This window comes from Podarcis pityusensis (genome assembly GCF_964106645.2).
Source record: "Podarcis pityusensis genome assembly, chromosome: 11".
NCBI lineage: Eukaryota > Metazoa > Chordata > Lepidosauria > Squamata > Lacertidae > Podarcis > Podarcis pityusensis.
Window position 1 is genome coordinate 16,128,841 of NC_138036.1, and position 18,411 is coordinate 16,147,251.

At 42.5% G+C, this 18,411-nt stretch overlaps 1 long non-coding RNA gene across 2 annotated transcripts in view; it reads right to left on the reverse strand.

Annotated features, from left to right (window-relative positions):
• The window catches only part of LOC308458789, a 53,519-nt gene that overhangs the window by 16,145 nt on the left and 18,963 nt on the right, over positions 1–18,411 (reverse strand). For both annotated transcript variants that reach the window (XR_013977663.1, XR_013977664.1), the window contains one exon: positions 894–945. This is a non-coding gene — a long non-coding RNA (uncharacterized lncRNA). The remainder of the gene's footprint in view (positions 1–893; positions 946–18,411) is intronic.

Here is an 18,411-nt window from a genome sequence, read left to right on the forward strand (position 1 = left end):
GGAATGTTTTGAAATTATATATAATGATTAAGCTTTCTTTCCTTGCAGCTTAGGTGGAGATTAGAGGGTCATAAGGTTAAACATATGGAATGGATTGCGCTAATATTAAAGTGCATAGCTTTGCTGAAGGGCACAGAGTAAGAATACTGAGACTGTTAGTGATGGGAAAGTACAACAAGTTCCCCCACTTTGATTTGGATATGGCTGAATATTATCATGGTCAAAGTTTCCAATGACATGTTTCCTGAACCTGATTAGTTGTAACTTCTGCTTAAAATCAACACACCAGCCTTAATGCATACAGGAATATAAGACGAGCTATCCTGCAACAACACACCAGAAACCTATTTAAGCATCCTGCTTCTCACAGCAGCCAACCAAATGTCTCGGCCACAAGCCAGGGCAGATGGGAGCAAAACCCTCCCTAGATGTTGTTTCCCAGCAGCTGACATTGAGGGACACGTGCTGCCTCTGACCCCAGAGGTAGCATATAACCATTGTGACCAGTAGCCTTATCTGCTATGAAATGTTTTAAAGCTGTTTCAGTTGCTGGTCATCAACAGTACACCTGGGTGGAATCTACACACATATAAAAAGCGTGGTGAAAATGCTTTTTAAAAAAAAGTTTTGAAAAATTCATTTAATTTTGCATAGCTCACTTTCGTCATCTAGTGTCACATTTGTATATTGCACTTTACAACCAATTTAAAATGTTTCAGTTGTATAGCTGAGTCCCTTGTTACAGCATGAGCCAGTAAATCTAGAATGGACCAAATTCAGTCTTGCAAAGTCTGCTGAATATTTCTAGCAGACCTCTTAATCACTGGAATTTCTAAGTGGTGTATGTAAGAATTTCAAAAAGCATGCAATGGATAAAATCAAATAAAATAAACCTTTGTTATTGCTGCTGCTGGAATTCCCGTTGTCCACCAACACATGTTAAATCTGCAAAGCAAATGTGGATGTTCAGAATCTCTGAACAGTTGAGGCACACTGTTACATGCACATAGAGCAGCTGCTGATGAGGAAGGGCCCCGATCGAAGGCATTGCGACCCACATTCTTTCAATATGTGTGTGGGGTGTCATTCAGCCCCTCCTTGTGTTTATCAAGCGTTTGCTAGATTATACTTCTTTGGGAATTAAATCTGGTATGTGCAACAGCTAGAATGTGTAAGAATAAAAATTACCTGCCCTCAGAGGAGCCCAGTCCCCATGTTTGTGCATGAGTCACTAAAGTAAGCATTCATCCTGGTTGGAAAGAAAGGCTCAGAGCACTTACTCATGCAGAAATGCAATGGAAAACCTCCTGCAACGGTGGGCAAACTTGCTGGGTCCCTGCATCAGGAGTGACTGGGCGTTGATTGGAAGGAGGTGAGGCCAGAGCAGGGAATTATTCAGAGATGCAGCCAGTGGTTAATTCCACAACATCTGCACTGCAGATGTGAGACGGAGTGATCGATTCTTACCCAGCATAAAGCTGCGAAACAACAGCTTACCAGGAGCAAGTGCTGAGTGTAAGTTGGCAGGGGCAGAATTGCAAATCATGCAAAGTTGCTTCCGACAGCCTCTTCAGCAGTAAAGGTGCTATAGGCTATTCTTCTTGGCAGAATACCGTATTTTTCGCTCTATAAGACACACCAGACCACAAGACGCACCTAGTTTTTGGAGGAAGAAAACAAGGGGAAAAAATATTCTGGATCCCAGACGCCAGAACAGCAAGAGGGATCACTGCACAGTGAAAGCAGTGATCCCTCTTGCTGTTCTGGCTTCTGGGATAGCTGCGCAGCCTGCATTTGCTCCATAAGACGCACACACATTTCCCCTTACTTTTTAGGAGGGAAAAAGTGAGTCTTATAGAGCAAAAAATACGGTAGTTGTCTTACAGGAGGCTATTTTATACCATGTCAGACAAGTCATCCATCCAGTTAGCACAGTATTCTCTGCTCTGACTGGTTGCAGCTTCCCCAGAGTCTCAGGGAAAGAAAGGTCTTTCACACACAAGAGTGGATCCAAAACAGCTATATGAAAAATATATTTGCCATCACCTGCTGCTTGTTTTGCTTTCAGATGGCGATACCAGAGCAGAACCAATGATCAATGGGCCCTGCTTTGATGATATCCCCCATAACGTACCCCAACACAAAGTTTGGATAATTTACTATGGTGTGTGCTGAATGTAACTGAATTGCTTCCAAGGACGGCCTGAGGCATGTTAACATCCTAAATGTTGAAACATGTTTTCCTTGCATATAGAGGGGAATAATCCCAAGCAGCTGTTTTGCTAGCAAACCCTGCTGACATCCCATTGCAAGAGCTTGTTGCCCCTGCAATGATTGCTCTGTTGAGAAATGTAATTACCGTATTTTTATTTTAAGGTTTCCAGACTGTGAAAGCTGATGCTATCTGAGCTGCTTTCTCTGTCATCAAGGGGTGAGCCTTCCAGCCCTCGACCTCCTGTTGTTAATACCATGAATTCTGTTTAAAAACAAAATAATCCACAAACTCAGCACACGGGGCTATTTTGATATTTTGAAAATGAAATCCCCCTGCGCGGTCACTTGATTATTTTCCAGCCACCACTTTTTTTTCTTCCAAAGGATGGGTTTTTTGTTTTTAGGCTTTCACTCTGGTGGCCAAAACCGTTGTTTGTTCATCTTCTGGCAGCCGCAGGTGCTATGCTGAATGCCTTGAAAATGACTGTAATTACTGAGCATTGTTTAAGTAAAATCAGATAAAATCCGCATTGGATCTGGGCTGTAGGATTATCTGCCAGCTTTTTTTTCCTTTTTGACCCAGGAACATGAATCATGTGAACTCGTTTCCTCAATCGCATCAGCATGTAATTATATATAATCTCCACGAAGAATTCCTGACTGGGTCCTGGGGTCTTCCGAGGGCTGGGAAAGCATTTGTGAAAGGTTTCTCGTGTCATTAGTGAATGAATTTCTCACTTGGATGGCTTAACTATGAAGTCTCAGCAGACCCCAGTGTTGTTTGTGATCCAATAAATCATGCACCTTTTGGAGCATCTCGGCAAGTTGCGCGCCTGGTTGACGCTGTCTGCCTGTCTCTTGATTCCTATTTTTACCCAAGGTCAAAGGGGGTTTTCATCTATGCCAATGGCTATGTTGACTTATGCTTTTCGCAGTGGGATATCTGAAGATTAGCCTTCAAATCTGGAGTCTCCCACTCAGAACGAGACAGCAGAGACAAGACCTATAAGCCGGCAGAATATGGAACAAATCTCCTGACTGAACAGAGGGGAGGGGGAAAGCTGCCCTCACAAAGTCTTTCTAACCTACCAAATGGGTGTTGAAGGAGAGGCATGCGGGGGCTGCATGGGGGAATCAATAAAGCAAAAGGTGATGATAAGAAAGATGGGGCAGCAGATCTTACTGGAGTGCAGATGTGGGGAGTGCACGGTCCTGCCAGATGGTGCTGGATTACAACTCCCATCAGGGGACAGGTCCCCCTTAACCTCTGAAAACGTGAGCTTTACAGCAACAATTTTAAGGAGAACAGTCTGTGGGGATGATAAGTTAAATTTTGTCTGACAAAATATCTGGTTCTAAATAATTATTTTAGCTGTGTAATCTATTTTATCCTGCTTTATATATTTTATCTTTTGTAACGGCTTCAGCTAAACAAATAAATAATATTTGTTGTATTTAATTCCCTTCATCCTTGATCACTGGCCATGCTGACTGGGGTTGATGGGAGCCTAAGAATGTCTGGGTTGCCACAGGTACCCTATTCCTGCTTTATAGTGTTTTTAAAATTTGAAATCCTGAATCATTTCCTGTTTCAGCCGAATCCAAAACACCCACATTTTGGCATCTAGCCTCTTGTTTCCCACTGTGGCCTTGTGTGAAAAGCCCACAAGGAAAGAGAGTTGGTCTCCAGCAGGGTGTCATGGCGCTGTCAGGAAAAGAATGAGGAATTAACTTGTTATTTCCAAAGGTACACTTACAAGACAGGAAAAGGCATGTCCATCAGTCCTGCTCCTGGGTATGCACCCAATCAGGCAGTTCCATGCAACACAGAGGCCCCACCCCCAACCTTGGCTTATGTATATTTCCCACCTGAACTGCATGCAAGCAGGTGAAGACTATGCCTACATGCAACCTGCTTCTGCTCCTCCCGCTTCAGTCCTCTTCTGGTCCTGGGAGACTGTGGAGCAGGAGAGGTGGGGGCAGGAGGAGGAGGTGTGCAAGCCCTTGACTCTATCCCAGCCTGACATATCTCTCCTTCCTCTTGCACCTGTTCTTCACTTTCCAATCCTGCAGCTTCTCTTGCCTCTGAATCATGTCTCCCAGCTGTTACAGATTCCCCCAGTTTCCTAAGCCAGTCTCCAGCCCCACTCATCAGAATCCAGCCACCCCTCCTCAGTGTCCAGCCAGTTGCTGACACAGTGAGAACTGAGGGGCAAACAACCTATGGCTATTTAAACAAGAGATTTATTTAAAGTTCACATTAGCAGGATTGGTGCATTACATTGCCTCTATTGCGGAGTGACTCTGTAGCTCGCACCCTCTTTGTGGTGGAGGTATCCCACTTTTCTGGCTGGCACCCTTCCTCCTCCTCCTCCTCTTCTTCCTCCCTGATTACTAGCAGTTTCCGTGTCACCCCCCTCCTCCTCCTTAGTGCCTGAGGAAAGGCCAAGGGGTTCCTTCCTCGGAGTGATAATTTCTGGATGCAACAGCTGAAAGGAAAGCTGTTTAGCTGTAGTTGGGGGAGGGGAATAAGTTACTTTAACCTTGAGAAGAGCAGCTTGGCTCCAATTGCATATATAGGCCCAGCTGCAGCACACAACCTCATTTTGGCATCAAAGATCTTCTGCCTTTTGCCTCCCCAACTCCACATCTTTTGAATTTGCAAGCCACGCTGCATTGGTGTGATCCACTTTGGGAAGCAATCATTGCTTGAAAAGCCAGATAAAATAATTGCAAAAAAAAGGAAAATAGACAAAGTTACTTGTTTGCAGACCTTCTGTCCCTCTTAACATTTTAATTTTTGCTTGACTCAGTGTATTGGAGGATGCTTCGTTTTTTCCTTCCTTCCTGGGAAATGCCTCCTCTAAGACTTAAGTTGACTTAGGAAGGTGGAATCATAGAAGCATAGAGTGGAAGTAACCACAAGGGTCACCAAGTTCAACTCCCTGCAATGCAGGAATCTCAATTTAAGCATCTATGACAGGTGACCATCCAACCTCTGCTTAAAAACCTCGAAGGAAGGAGAGTCCACCACCTCCCAAGGGACTCCATTCCACTGTCAAACAGCTCTTAATGTCAGAAAGTTCTTCCTGATGTTTAGATGGAATCTTGTCCCTTGTAGCTTGAAGCCATTGGTTTGGGTCCTACCCTCTGGAACAGGAGAAAACAATCTTGCTCTATCTTCCATGTGGAGCTAACATTTAGTGAAAAAAGATAAAGGGGAAGGGGCATCTGCCTTCCCAGCAGGCATTGTTTGCAAGGTGATATGTTTGCAGCAGACTGCCTTGTCATCTCTCATTCTGCACCTGCATCTGCAGCCTTCTCTTTGTTGTGGCTGTTCCTAAGTGCAGAGCGATTTCCAGTGTCCCCTAACAGGGATGCAATCGCCTGGGGGATTCTCCAGGTGCAGCTCAGCCCTGAACAGCAATGCCGGCTGCCTGCATCTGAGCAGAACGTGGCTCACAGAGAAGAAAAGACTCTGCCAAAAATGCCATTACTATACGTTTTTAGTACCGTGGACTTCTTCCCCTGACCCCTCGTCCGGACAAGCCGGCCCCAATTCCTTGGTTGTTTCGGTTTTTGTGGCCTTTTGTCAAAAGCAGATTTGCCAGGGAGCCAAGGATATGTAACATGTTTATTACTACAGGATAAAAAGGGGCCAAACAGATGGAAAGCTGAATTCTGGCTACCGCAGACAATGCGACCTGGGAGACGATTGCTGAGGCACAGCTAAAGACAGGATTGCTGTGAACTGTTCCAAATCCACTTGTTCTGGCCCATTATTCTGTCTGCTTGTGGAATCGTCTTCTCTGGGTTTGTAGATGTTGGCAGGGCTGTGTCTTGCTACATTTCTCAGTAGTAGTACTTCATGGCAGAACGCTTCATTCCTCCACTGCAGAGTTCCAGCCGTTTTCACTGCCAGTTTGCAGCGTTTGGATTCAGTCGGCAGCATCCAGACTAAGTGAGTTGCACGTAGTTCCCTTTCGAAATTAAGTGAAGTCATGACTAACATGTCCCATCAATTTCAAATGACCTATGTTCAGCTAAACAGACTGAACCTAATCCGGTAATATTAGCCCTGGGGTGAGGATTGCCAAAGCTTGAAGTTCAAGTGATCATTGGGGGAGAGAATTCAGGGCTTCCAAATGGTGTGTGTTCACTTTTTAAAAAAAGGGTATATGCTGCACTTTGGGGGCCCTTAGCTTTAGCAGCGGCGGTGGCTTCTTCTGGTTTTTATTTGTAACCTTCAATTTGGTTTTACAGCAGAAGCAGCAGCAACAACAACAACAACAGAGTTCTGCTCTTGGCAGCCATTAATAACTCCAAAATGAGTCAGGTGCAATGTCAGTTTTAGGGAATCTTGGTGGTAGTAGCAGTGACATTCTTATTTCCTGGGTAAGACTTGTTCTCTTAATTTGTGCTTTTCAGCTACCTAGAGGGAAGGTTCTGATGCCATTGCATCCTCAAGCAACCATCCAGCAGAGATGTTCCAACTAGTAAATAAGCTTATTGCACCAGACCAGTGGGCAGCTTTGAGTCATTAGAAGCCTGCTGTGATGCTTTTATGAAGCACTTTGAGGATAAAGTGGTTGGACTTGCATAGAATTAGATATCACAGTTATATTAAATCCTCATATATCTCCAGAGCACTGTCTAGTCTGGTTGCTTGGGTTCAGTTTCAGTTATTACAGTTTGAGGATGTGGACAAGTTGCTTGCAGGAGTTTGGGCAACCACCTGTTTTTCCACTCATCGTCCATCCAAGGGGGATTGACTGGCCAGCCCAGGGAATGGTTAATGCCTATTTGTCTTGGCCCTTAAAAAGACAGTGGTACACCCTCTTCTTAAGAGGACCCCTCTGGAGCCAGAAGAGTTAAATAACTACCACCCAGTCACAAATATTCCCTTTTGGGGCAAGATGCTTAAGAGGGTGCTGGTGGTCTAACTGCAGGTGTGCCTGGAAGAAAAAGAATTGTCTAGATTTATTTTAATCTGGCTTCGTTCCCATGTTTGGAAGTGGAATGACCCTTGGTTAATTACGGTAGATTTATCAGGCAAGAGACAGGGGGATGCTACCCTTTTCAGTCTCCTTGACCTCTCAGTGGCTGATAGCAGAGTCTACAGATATTAGTGTACTGAAGCCTTTCAGAAGAAGCAAGTTGTTCCCATATGGCTGAAAGCAGAAGAGGATGAAGCCAGGCAGTCCGCCTGCAGAGATCATTCCACAACTGAAGTACCAGCAATGGCCTGTAAAACGGATTAAAGCTTCAACTTTAAGGGGACAGATTTCAGTTTAATAATTCCTGGCCAATGTTACTAATTCTATGCAAGCAGTTGTTGTGGGTGTTTCTGATTTTCAGGATCTGAAGCATGTGCCTGAATTGCACTGCACTGTATTCTTTCCAAAGCTAGCCTGCCTCCAGGAAGAGGAATAGGTTGGAGGTTCTTACGGGATGGGGAGAAGGTGAACTGTACGAATCTTAAATATTGCAGGACAGTGTAGCTAGCCCCTTTTACTTGCAGTGAACACTAACTCCCTCCACATTTTGAATTCAGCTCGTCAACTCATCTTTGTCTCAAGTCACATAATACAAATACTTCTCTCTAACACACCAACCTCCGGGAAAACATTTGGATGAATGTTATTAATCCCTCTGGTGCCCGAGATGTCTAGGAGATGTCTACAAAACAGCATGCAAATAGCACTTGGAATGGGTAGAATGAGACGTTTTCGTCCAAATAACAACGGAAGCCTGTCACGCACCTAAATAAACAGGCATGCATGCCAATGAACACACTCATTTACGGGGATGGGTGGGGGGGAGGGATGAGTGTTAGTGGTGAGGTTGGAGGCATGCTCTACCAGGATTTGGGGGATAAAATCTTCTTTGGCTCATAAGCCAAAAACATTGCTTTGCTAGGTTCACACGTCAGACGTGGGGCATTTTTATATGTACTCAGTAAAATAAAAAAATAAAATAAAAAGATGGTGACATGAGGTCAAATTGTTCCAGAATCCAGACACTGGAGAAGATGAAAAGGGGATGGGGATCAACAGCCTATACTGATACTGATCAAGATCATTTTCAGTTCATGCAGAAGGGAATACAGTGGTACCTCAGGTTAAGAACTTAAGTCGTCCTGGAGGTCCGTTCTTAACCTGAAACTGTTCTTAACCTGAAGCACCACTTTAGCTAATGGGGCCTCCCGCTGCCACCACGCTGCCAGAGCACGATATCTGTTCTCATCCTGAAGCAAAGTTCTTAACCTGAGGTACTATTTCTGGGTTAGCAGAGCCTGTAACTTGAAGCATCTGTAACCTGAAGCGTCTGTAACCCGAGGTACCACTGTATGTTTCCAAGCATATTGCTTAAAGGCAGCCTGCTTCGCCACCTGAGGCGAAACAGGAATTGGCTGTCCACTGCCTGGCTGTTGCATCCTGCCCATCCCACTTCCACCACAGCTGGAATGCCTCCCTCTCAGTGAACTCAGTGAGAGAGGGGCATTCCAGTGGCAGTGCTGCCTCTTGTGCTTCTGCTGCCTGAGGCACCTGCTTCACCCCGTCACATGGGTGGGCTGGCTCAGATGTTGCTTTTCCATCACTTTGGAAATCAGCAGAAACACCTGTGGTCACAAGGGTGAATAAATTGCTGAGAGAGCCCTTCATGAAAAAACTCCCCTATATCACAGCCTCAGGCTGAAATGTCGGTATCATTGGCCACATTGATGCAGGTTGCCATAGATTAGGCTGAGTAAGTGTGAAGGTCTCTTAGGCTGCATTCACACAACAACCTGAAAGCTATTGTTGCCAATGAGCACCCACATTCATCTCCTATCTCACAATTATTCTCTTGGTCAAGCAGGGTGTGCATGTTTCTGTAGTGTTTAAGAAACTTGACTGACCAGAGACTACAAGAAAACTTAAAGACAAATGCATAATCATGGTTTAATACTTGTGAACAAAATGGAATTTCAGCAGGTTGTAGATTGCAAGCTACATCTGCTGGAATCTCCTATTCTGCACAACCATTCAAGGTACAGGAGCCCTGGCCACTCTAATCGGAAAGCTAGGGCTGCCATATGTCTGGAAAATCCCAGACATTGCCAGTGTTTGGCATCCGAAAATGGCGTCCGGGCAGCTTTTCGGCAGCTTTTCATCTCTGAATCACAGCTTCCTCCTAGGACTGTTTCTCTACCTGAAGAAGTCAACCTCAACATAACAAATAAGCTGAAAATGGACATCTTCAGTTAGCCACTAAAACTGTGAATGCAATTCATATGAATTCTACACTCTTAGCAGGTCTCTAGATAATGCTGCTGGGAGTGATGCAATTTCCCAGTTTAGCTGTAGCCTCCTATGCATCCTACAACTGCATATGATAAAGTTGTACTGATTTAATTTTCACACTCTTGGCGATAGGGAGAGAAAGATCTGTCACTTTCTGTTCTCTCAGTCTCTCATTTTTGCAGCCTTAAATTCACTTCTCCGCATTTTGTGGCAATATAATTTTTTTTAAAAAATCCTTATGAAAATGCACCAACATTTTATTAACACATTTTATATGCAAGTTTGACTAATTTTTGCAAGCAACTTTCCCCAATTTTGTATGCTATTTTCATTAGTATCTTAATATGTGTACTTCTGTAAATACTGTTTAGAGAACTTCACCACAAAATTCAGGTCAGGTAAGTGTGGATTTTGAGTGTAGCCATGTTTTGGTGAGCATATTGTTTCTGAAAGTGTGAATTTGATAGTTTTTGGCTTTAAACATGCATTGTGCACTGAAATTAATTTCTCATCCATCCTTAGTTGACGACATATGCAAACACTCTTAATCTCACTGATCTCAGAAACTTCTAAATTGTGTAGGATAAAGAGCTACATTCACACATAGAACACATACTATGAACTAATCACTGTTTGCTGTACTGAACTTCATATATAATATTCAACACTCACCCGTTTAATCTAGGCTACCATAATATTACAGCCAAGCAAACAGATTGAACTCTGGTAGGGCTGCCTGCATGAGGTATTAGGGGAGCTAAAATCCCTTGGAGACAAATTTAAAAATCATCAATTATGTTAAACACTCTCCCATTTTCAGGCATACGTGCAAGGAAGTGTGATCCGTTCAAGCAGCTGTGGCCTGAGTTAAGGCCTCCCCCGCCCTCCAATCACTCACTATGTAGCACCTGCACTTTAAACACTTTCCCCCTCCTGTGGATCTTTACTTCCAGACTTATAGTCCCCTAGTTGGATGTTCTGGACTGCATTTGCTAGCTGCTACTGACTCTACATATTTATATGCTCCAAATCCTTTTAAGTCTGACTGCAGCTTTGCTGAAATCTTGCTGAGTCTAAATTGAAAACTTGGAAGCTCTACTCTGCAAGCTGGCTATTTCACTGCAGAAATCAAACACAGGGGGCTTTTGCCCTGATTCATATAATACTAATCTTGAAATATGTTTTCTTAGGCTTGCTTTCCTTGAGCAGGGGTTTTTCACTTTTGAACTGACCTCTGTGTTTGTCTCTTTAATAAACATTTCTCCTGTACTAATAGCTCCACGCAATGAACATCTTCACTTGTTGGATTTCTGCATATCAAACCTCTGTTAAAGGCTCAGAGGTGCAGGTCAGGCAATTCCTAAACTCCCCCACCCCCATCTACTGCCATTTGGCAACTCAGACTTCAACTCAGATATCATTAAATAGAGCACTGGTTTTAACTTCCTTGTATGAACGCTGGTGGTCTTCTAAAATAGTGTATAAATGAAATTGTGACTTCATATCAGTCACAGTGCTTGGTAGGATGATAGTCTTTTAAATTTTCAGCTACCCCTGCTGTCAGAACCCATGGGCCAGCAATGCTAGACAATTCTTCAACAAGATTTTTAACTGTGTATCTGAAATATTCACAATGAATTTTGCTGAGAAATAAAAAAAGAAAAACAAGGTGCAATATGAGATCCTTGGAACTATCCCCACTCGACCATGAAGCTCACTGGGTGACTGTCACTGCCTCTATGCCAAACCTTGCTTTTTAAAAAAATGGATCTAGTAGACCCAATTTGAGTTGCACAACTAAAATTGATTATTTTAAAAAATTAAAAAAAATGTTGTAAAGGTTGTTGTAAGCAACGCCATTGAAGAAGATAACAGTGGTAACCCAGACATCATCAATCATCAACCTTTATTATGGTCCAGAGACCCAACAAATCGTTACAAAGCAATACACAATTCATACAGCCTACCTCCAGGTTAAACAAGCATTTTGTTCAGAATATAGGGATCATTGGTTCTTGCAACCACCAATAAAAACTTTGCCACTGCTAATGTTCTAGTGTTTGTCCGGTCTTCCAATAGGAACCTGACATAGTGAGCCTCTGATTTTCCCGGGAAAGGTACCAGCAAGGGTAATATCAGTTCAGCCCTGGCTTGCTCATATTTTGCACAGTGCAACAAAATATGTTTTATGGAATCAATGTCTTGAGCACACAAGCAAAGTCTGTCCTGGTAGGCATCATTGCTGGTTGTGAAGGAGCCCTCACAACAGTTCAGGCTTCAGGGCCCCCCAAAAGTAGGTCCGTCACTGTATGCCACCTTGAGCTCCTGGGAGAAAAAGGTGGGATACAAATGCAACAAACAAACATACCGCTAGATTTTGCAGCAGAAAATCAAGATTGCCCTAGTTCTGTGTGAACCCATGTTGCATTTAGCATGTTAAAATCCCATTCAACTTTGAAAATCACAAGCCAACCTTAGGACAGTCATTACCTTGCGGCCTATCCTACCTCACAAGGCACTTGTGAGGTAGATAAGATGGAGGGTGGGAAACCCTCTATATCAATGTTATCAAAGTTAAAAATGTTCTGTTGTGGAGTAAGCCAAAATGTGAAATGAGGTGACCATGTGCTATCAGAAAGATTAAAATCCCACATGAATCATGCACTAGTCGTCTCCTCCTTGCATTATATCTTATCTGAATAAACATTTCCTGTTCTGCTGGAGTTCTCAGACTTTTCGGGAGGTCTCTAACAATTCATTCTGGATAGTGTACACAGAAGGGGGGATTTATGATTATTGTGGATGCAAGGTTGGAGATCGCTTTAACCTCAATTAAACAATAGGTACAGTAAATAGCGTAACAAAAGGGGAAGACCTCCAAATAATATTTGGAACCAGGCAAGAGTGAAATGAAGTGCAGTTCTGCATACATACGTACAATAAAATGGTAAGATGTGAGGCTGCCTTGAGGGCCTTTGGTGTGTTTTTTTCTTCCAAATTTTCTTTATAATTCACATTTCATTGAATATAACCACAAATTCAAAAATTAACTTCCCTTTCCCCCTTCCATGGTTCTATTTATTTATCCATTAAGACTGTATATTCTAATTCCTCCTTTTATTTTAAAAAAATCCCTTCCCTCTATAGTTTTAATTATTTAAACTGCTGAATTTAAATTAATCCTGCTAACACTTTATCCTGCTTGACATAATCCTTCATATATTCTGCAAACATTTCTCACTCTTCCTTAAAAAACTCAATCTTCCTGATTTCTTATTCTATTAGTTAAATTTGCCAATTCTACATATTTAATTGATTTTATCTGCCACTCCTCCTTTCTTGGAATCATTCTCTCTTTCCATTTCTCAGCATATACTATTCGGGCTGCTGTAATTGCATAAAGAAATAAATAATTTTGGTCTGTAGGGACTTCCTAATAAGAAGCTTTCTGATCTTTTTATAAAAGTTAATTATATATCATCTCCCAGAATTCCTTCACATTTTTACATGTACACTTCATATGGTAAAAAGTACCCTCCATTTCTTGACACTTTCAACAAGTACTTGACTCTGATTTATACATTTTTGCTAATTTACTTGGCGTAAATTTATCAGCTGCCTCGAGGGCCTTTGTAAGGCCATGTGGAAGGATCTAAATGAAGTAAAATAATAGAATCATAGAATTGTAGAGTTGGAAGGGAACCTGAAGGGAACCTAGCCCAATATCGTATTGCAGAATACACCTACACAAAAAACCAGACTAAATGAGTTGCCTGTCATCTCCTCTGGCTCTTTTCCTCTGTTGATTTTTCTCTCAATATCTTCACCAATTCTCCCCTAAATTTCCTCAGAAAAACCAAAATCCCTCCCACCCATTATGGGTGGGCCAATATAAATATAAATATGAAATAAAAAGTATAAAATATGGAATAAAATAAAGCTGTGCTCTAGGCATCTTGCAGTAGGCTACACTTGACAGGATTGGAAAATACTGGGGGGAAATGAACTCTTTTAATTATTCAGCACAGCAGCTATTGAAGCATAATAACTATTCCATGTTAAGTGACCTTAAGAGCACATTCTGGAGTAGTTTTCAGTACCACTGAGATAAACCCTTAGGTGAACAGCAGGCAGACACCTTTGTGTCCTCAAATCTCCTCAGAAAAACTTCACAAGACTCTCCTCAGAGAGACATCCTTTCCCTCCCCGCTCAGCAGCTAAGAGCCAAAAAAAGGCTGTTCTCCTCCAGATCTTGCTCAGAGCTCCTGTTCTGAAGGAAGGTGGCTGACAACACGATGGCAGTAATCCCTGGCTGTGTACACAATCCCATTGACTCTTCATCCAGTTTACTCCCACTGCTGTTTTAGAAAGCGGTGTACACATGACATTAGCCACAACCCTTATCTATCCTGTTTTATCTTGTCATTTCTTAAGGAACACATTACTGTGTTTTGATTTGCTTCCTCATAGTCTAAATTGAGAAAATGAACCACCTAGCTGTGTTTTAAGATGATAATATGCACACAGCTTCCGTTTCTGTTGATCTTTAGGAACAGGCCAAAAACACTGCTGTTTCCCTCAGCTTTTAATATGAGTTGCTATTCATTTTACTCTGTCGTATGTTGTTTCGATATTTTAAATTTGTAAGCTGTTTTGCGAATCAGCATGATGAAGAGGTGGGATACACATTGTTAAAAAAAGAGGAACAAATAAGCCCAAAATAGTGTGTGTGTGTGTGTGTGTGTGTAAACTGACAACCATTTTGAACATTAGAAGGGAATTAACCAAGCAGGCTTCCCTGAAAAGTGCTGAATATGGATATTTGAATTGGCCAAATGTCTGAAGTGCGATATAAAAGCTCGTACACCTTTGCAGACTCCTTTAGAAATCTTCAGACATATTTGTAAAGCACCATTTGTTGTATTATCATTCTTCCTTGCCAAACTGATAGTATCTGAGGGTCACTGGCAACTAGGTGATTCCTAGAAAAGGATTTGAGACTCACACATTTGTTAATGATTTGAGATGCTTGTTGTATGGGAATGGAGGAAACAGTGGGGAAATATGTTTATTTTCTCCACCTCTATAAAAAGCCAGCAGGATACCCAACAAAGTAATGTGGGGCCCTGAAATACAGTACCAATAATCCTAATTGTTTCTTACAGTTTTAAAGGAATGCCAAGCATCCAAATTTGGAGGCCCCAGACACGTCTTGCACAGACATTAGACTAAGTAAATATTTTCCTTCTTGCTTGGTTGGAAACAGACAATAGTTTTTAGGAGAGTTAAAAGTAGGGCTTTTTTGGCCGGAACTCGCCGGAACTCAGTTCCAGCACCTCTCAGGAGGGCGCCATTGACATTCCAAGAGAACAAGGGAGCTGTTCATGGTGTGTTCTGGCACCTGTTTTCTAGAAAAATAGCACAGGTTAAAAGTGGTTGTCTGTGTTGTTCGCATGCATTTGTTCAGAAGCATCATAAAAGATATGAAAGACAGAAATGATGGTTCTATCTTACCACTTTCAACATTCTGACATTTGGTTTGCCTACAGCTAGCCCTAGCTAGCAAGCGAAAACAGATGTGATCAGTGGTGTCTGCTGTTAGAAGCTTCAACCAGCTTCTACCTGCCTGCCTTATTACAGTTAATCTAGTGAGCAGCAAATAATAATATTCCTCCTTAGTCTCAATGTTGCCCTTGTAATACTCATTGGGGAAGAGGATGGGGACAAACTTAAATTAGAGGACAAACTTGAATTAGATGGTTTTGTGGGCCATTTGCTCTGGTTCCAACTATTGTTGGAAGATAAAGAAGGAGGTAGTTTCTAGTTTAGTATGGAATGCCAGCCAAGGTCATTTACTATGTAGAGATATCCAGAGCCTCTTCAGGCTTCTTGGGAGTCATCTCAGGACAGAGACAGTATTCCTATTTAATCTGAGCTTGGAGCCACCCCTAGTTAATTTTCTTTTTGTGCAGACTTTAAAGAGAGAGAGAAGTAGTCTTTTCTTGAGTACACTTCTAGGAACATATGTTGCAATGTTCCCTTGAAGCCCGTGTGGTAATGGGCGGCAACCACAGGAGAAAAAATGTCACTATTCATCCCTGATAGACCCATTCTTTAGCTGATTGGTGTTGTTGGAATCTCTCTCTCAGAACAAAGTTTAATAGATGCTTCACGGCACAGTGGGAAACAGCTTTAGTCTTGTTGACAGCGATCTGAAGAAGAGGCTGCAATGAAAATGCCAGTGCAATTTTAAACAGTAGTGATGTGAAACAGCTTCTTGGTAACACAAACCAATGAAAAACACATTAGGCTGATGTGAGCCGTTTCCAAAGGGCAAACCTGGACAATCCACCCACCGCAGAGAAAGCACTTAATATGAAACTTGACAAGAATAGATAGCCAACTGCATATCCTACACTTCAAAAAGAAAAATTGCCCTTTGAAACCAGGGGAGAGTGGCTTGGAATGCAGGCTGAGCTTCTCTTTCTCTCTCTCCTCTTATCTCTAAATAGCTTTGAACCCACATGGAAGTCACTTGAGGATACCCTTTTAAGGAATAATTGTTGGCTTAGGCTTTATGAATATGTTAAACTGAATAATTTATTTAAAGGGAATAGCAGCAAAGGCAGTGACTCATCTGAAGATGTTCTTTGCTGCCAAATGGATTGTCCAAGCAACACTAAAAATAGTTAATACTTAATTCTGTCTTAGGCCACTAACTTGAAATCTCCATTATTAATTAAAAGATGCACAAGGATGCAGGAGACAAGAGGTTCCTGGCAAATGAAATGAAATGTTCCTTCAGTGCCATGCTTGTTCAGCTGGTAGTCCACATTATCTCTTATATGGGTATGTTTTAATTTTAGGGTCTGATTACAAGGCCATCAATCATATGGTAGCTATGGGGAAAGCAGCCAATCAGAGCTTCCTGTACACTGGCCAGAGAATGTAATCAGGGCACATTTTCAGTTTCTGATAGGTTTGTTAAAGCAAAAGAGGACTAAGCCTCCTCACTATGGGAAAATACAGTGGTACTTTGGGTTAATTACTTAATTCGTTCAGGAGGTCCGTTCTTAACCTGAAACTGTTCTTAACCTGAAGCACCACTTTAGCTAATGGGGCCTCCTGCTGCTGCCGCGCCGTCGAAGCACAATTTCTGTTCTCATCCTGAAGCAAAGTTCTTAACCTGAAGCACTATTTCTGGGTTAGCGGAGTCTGTAACCCGAGGTACCACTGTAGCTGGAAAACTGATGGATGCCATCTTGAATTCCATGGACGAAAGGTGGGATATTAATGTACTAAGCCAACTGAGTAATATTTCTTTCCAATAGCACCATAGAGAGTCTAGGGTGCTACTGGAAGGAATTTTTTTATTTTGTTTCGACTATGGCAGACCAAAACGGCTACCTACCTGTAACTATGAGTAATATTTGAGAGTTGTAAGCCTAAACTCTTTACAAAAATGAACCATCATCCTACCATGTTTTGTGACGGCTAGTCCTATAGTTCTGGAGATATTACCAGCTTTATTGAGATATTATAGTCCCATTGGAACTATGGAACTCCACAATAAACATACAGACTTGGAAGTGTCTCCTATTGATTCTCGTGGCTCTTGCTGCCAACCCAAATGTACTTTGGATCGAAGCCTTAATGATTCAAGTGCTACCTGTGTCTGCACTAATGATACCTTTCCACTGCCCAGGCCTCAGATGCGGCGGCAACTAAGACAGGATTGCCTTGTGGTCGTCTGCTAATAAGGAAAGGAAATGCGAGTAATGTGGAATCCTGCTCCCATAAAATATTCTGCCCAGTTTTATAAATCCAGGAAGTTTGGCTACTTCAAGTAAGTTTTGGAGAAGCACCAGTCAGGCTTTGAATGCCCAAAGTGAACCCAGAGTCCAGACTGTGGTGTGTGCAACTTGTTATAACTTGCTTTCTGTCACTTCCTGCACTTTGACATTCCCCCACCCCAAGCTTTGAAATCCATTTCTGACTCTGCCACAAGGAAGGAAGTAAAGCCATTTATTGCTTCTCTGCAGCTATTTCTACTGAACAAATAAGGTTGCCACCCGGTTGGTGTTTTCTCTCTCTCTCTTTTAATTAAGCATGGTCTTTTCTGGGTTGGAGACTTTTATTCTTTATCTCCGCTGCCATTTATTTAGGTCCTTGCTCCATTCCTGTTTCAACCCCTGTGGGTTCAATATATTCCTACCTCTTATTATGTATTACATTTCATTCCTATCCTGCTCCATGGCAGAGATTCTGAGCAATATGCAAAACGTTTTACAATATTACATGTTATTAAAAAATAACTAAAGACTGGGACTTTCCTATTCACAGTGTTCTTTTTGGGAGGGTGTGCCATCTCTTCCACAGGGCTGACTCAAGATATCTCACCGCCTGAAGTGAAGCTGCCTGCATCCCCATTTCACATATTGAATGAGAGTTGCATACCCCTCAATTGTCCCAATTTGAGTGGGGCATCCTGGAATCACAGAAGCTATCCCAGCTTCTCACTGGATCCTGGAAAGCCGTGGTTTTCTCATCCGCTTGCTCATCCCAAGCACCAGACCAAAAGACACTCATTTCTTCGTTTTATGCTCTCATGCAACCCTCATGCTAGCTCCCGCAAGAGCTTGGGACCAAAAAACGAGCAACCCAATTTTGATCACTGGAATGTTGGAGGGTATTTGTTACTTCGACACTGATGACTGGTGGGGAACATCTGCTACACCTGAGGGTAGCAGGTTAGTTTAGGGGGCACAGGTGCGCGACACACACAATTCTGCCCTCCAACAGAGGTGGAATGATCAGGAAGCTGTTGCCACTCCCCCCACCTAGCTTCCACTCCCTCACTGGCTACCTCACTCTGCCAAATGGTAGGGCCAGTCCTTCCCCAGATGTATTT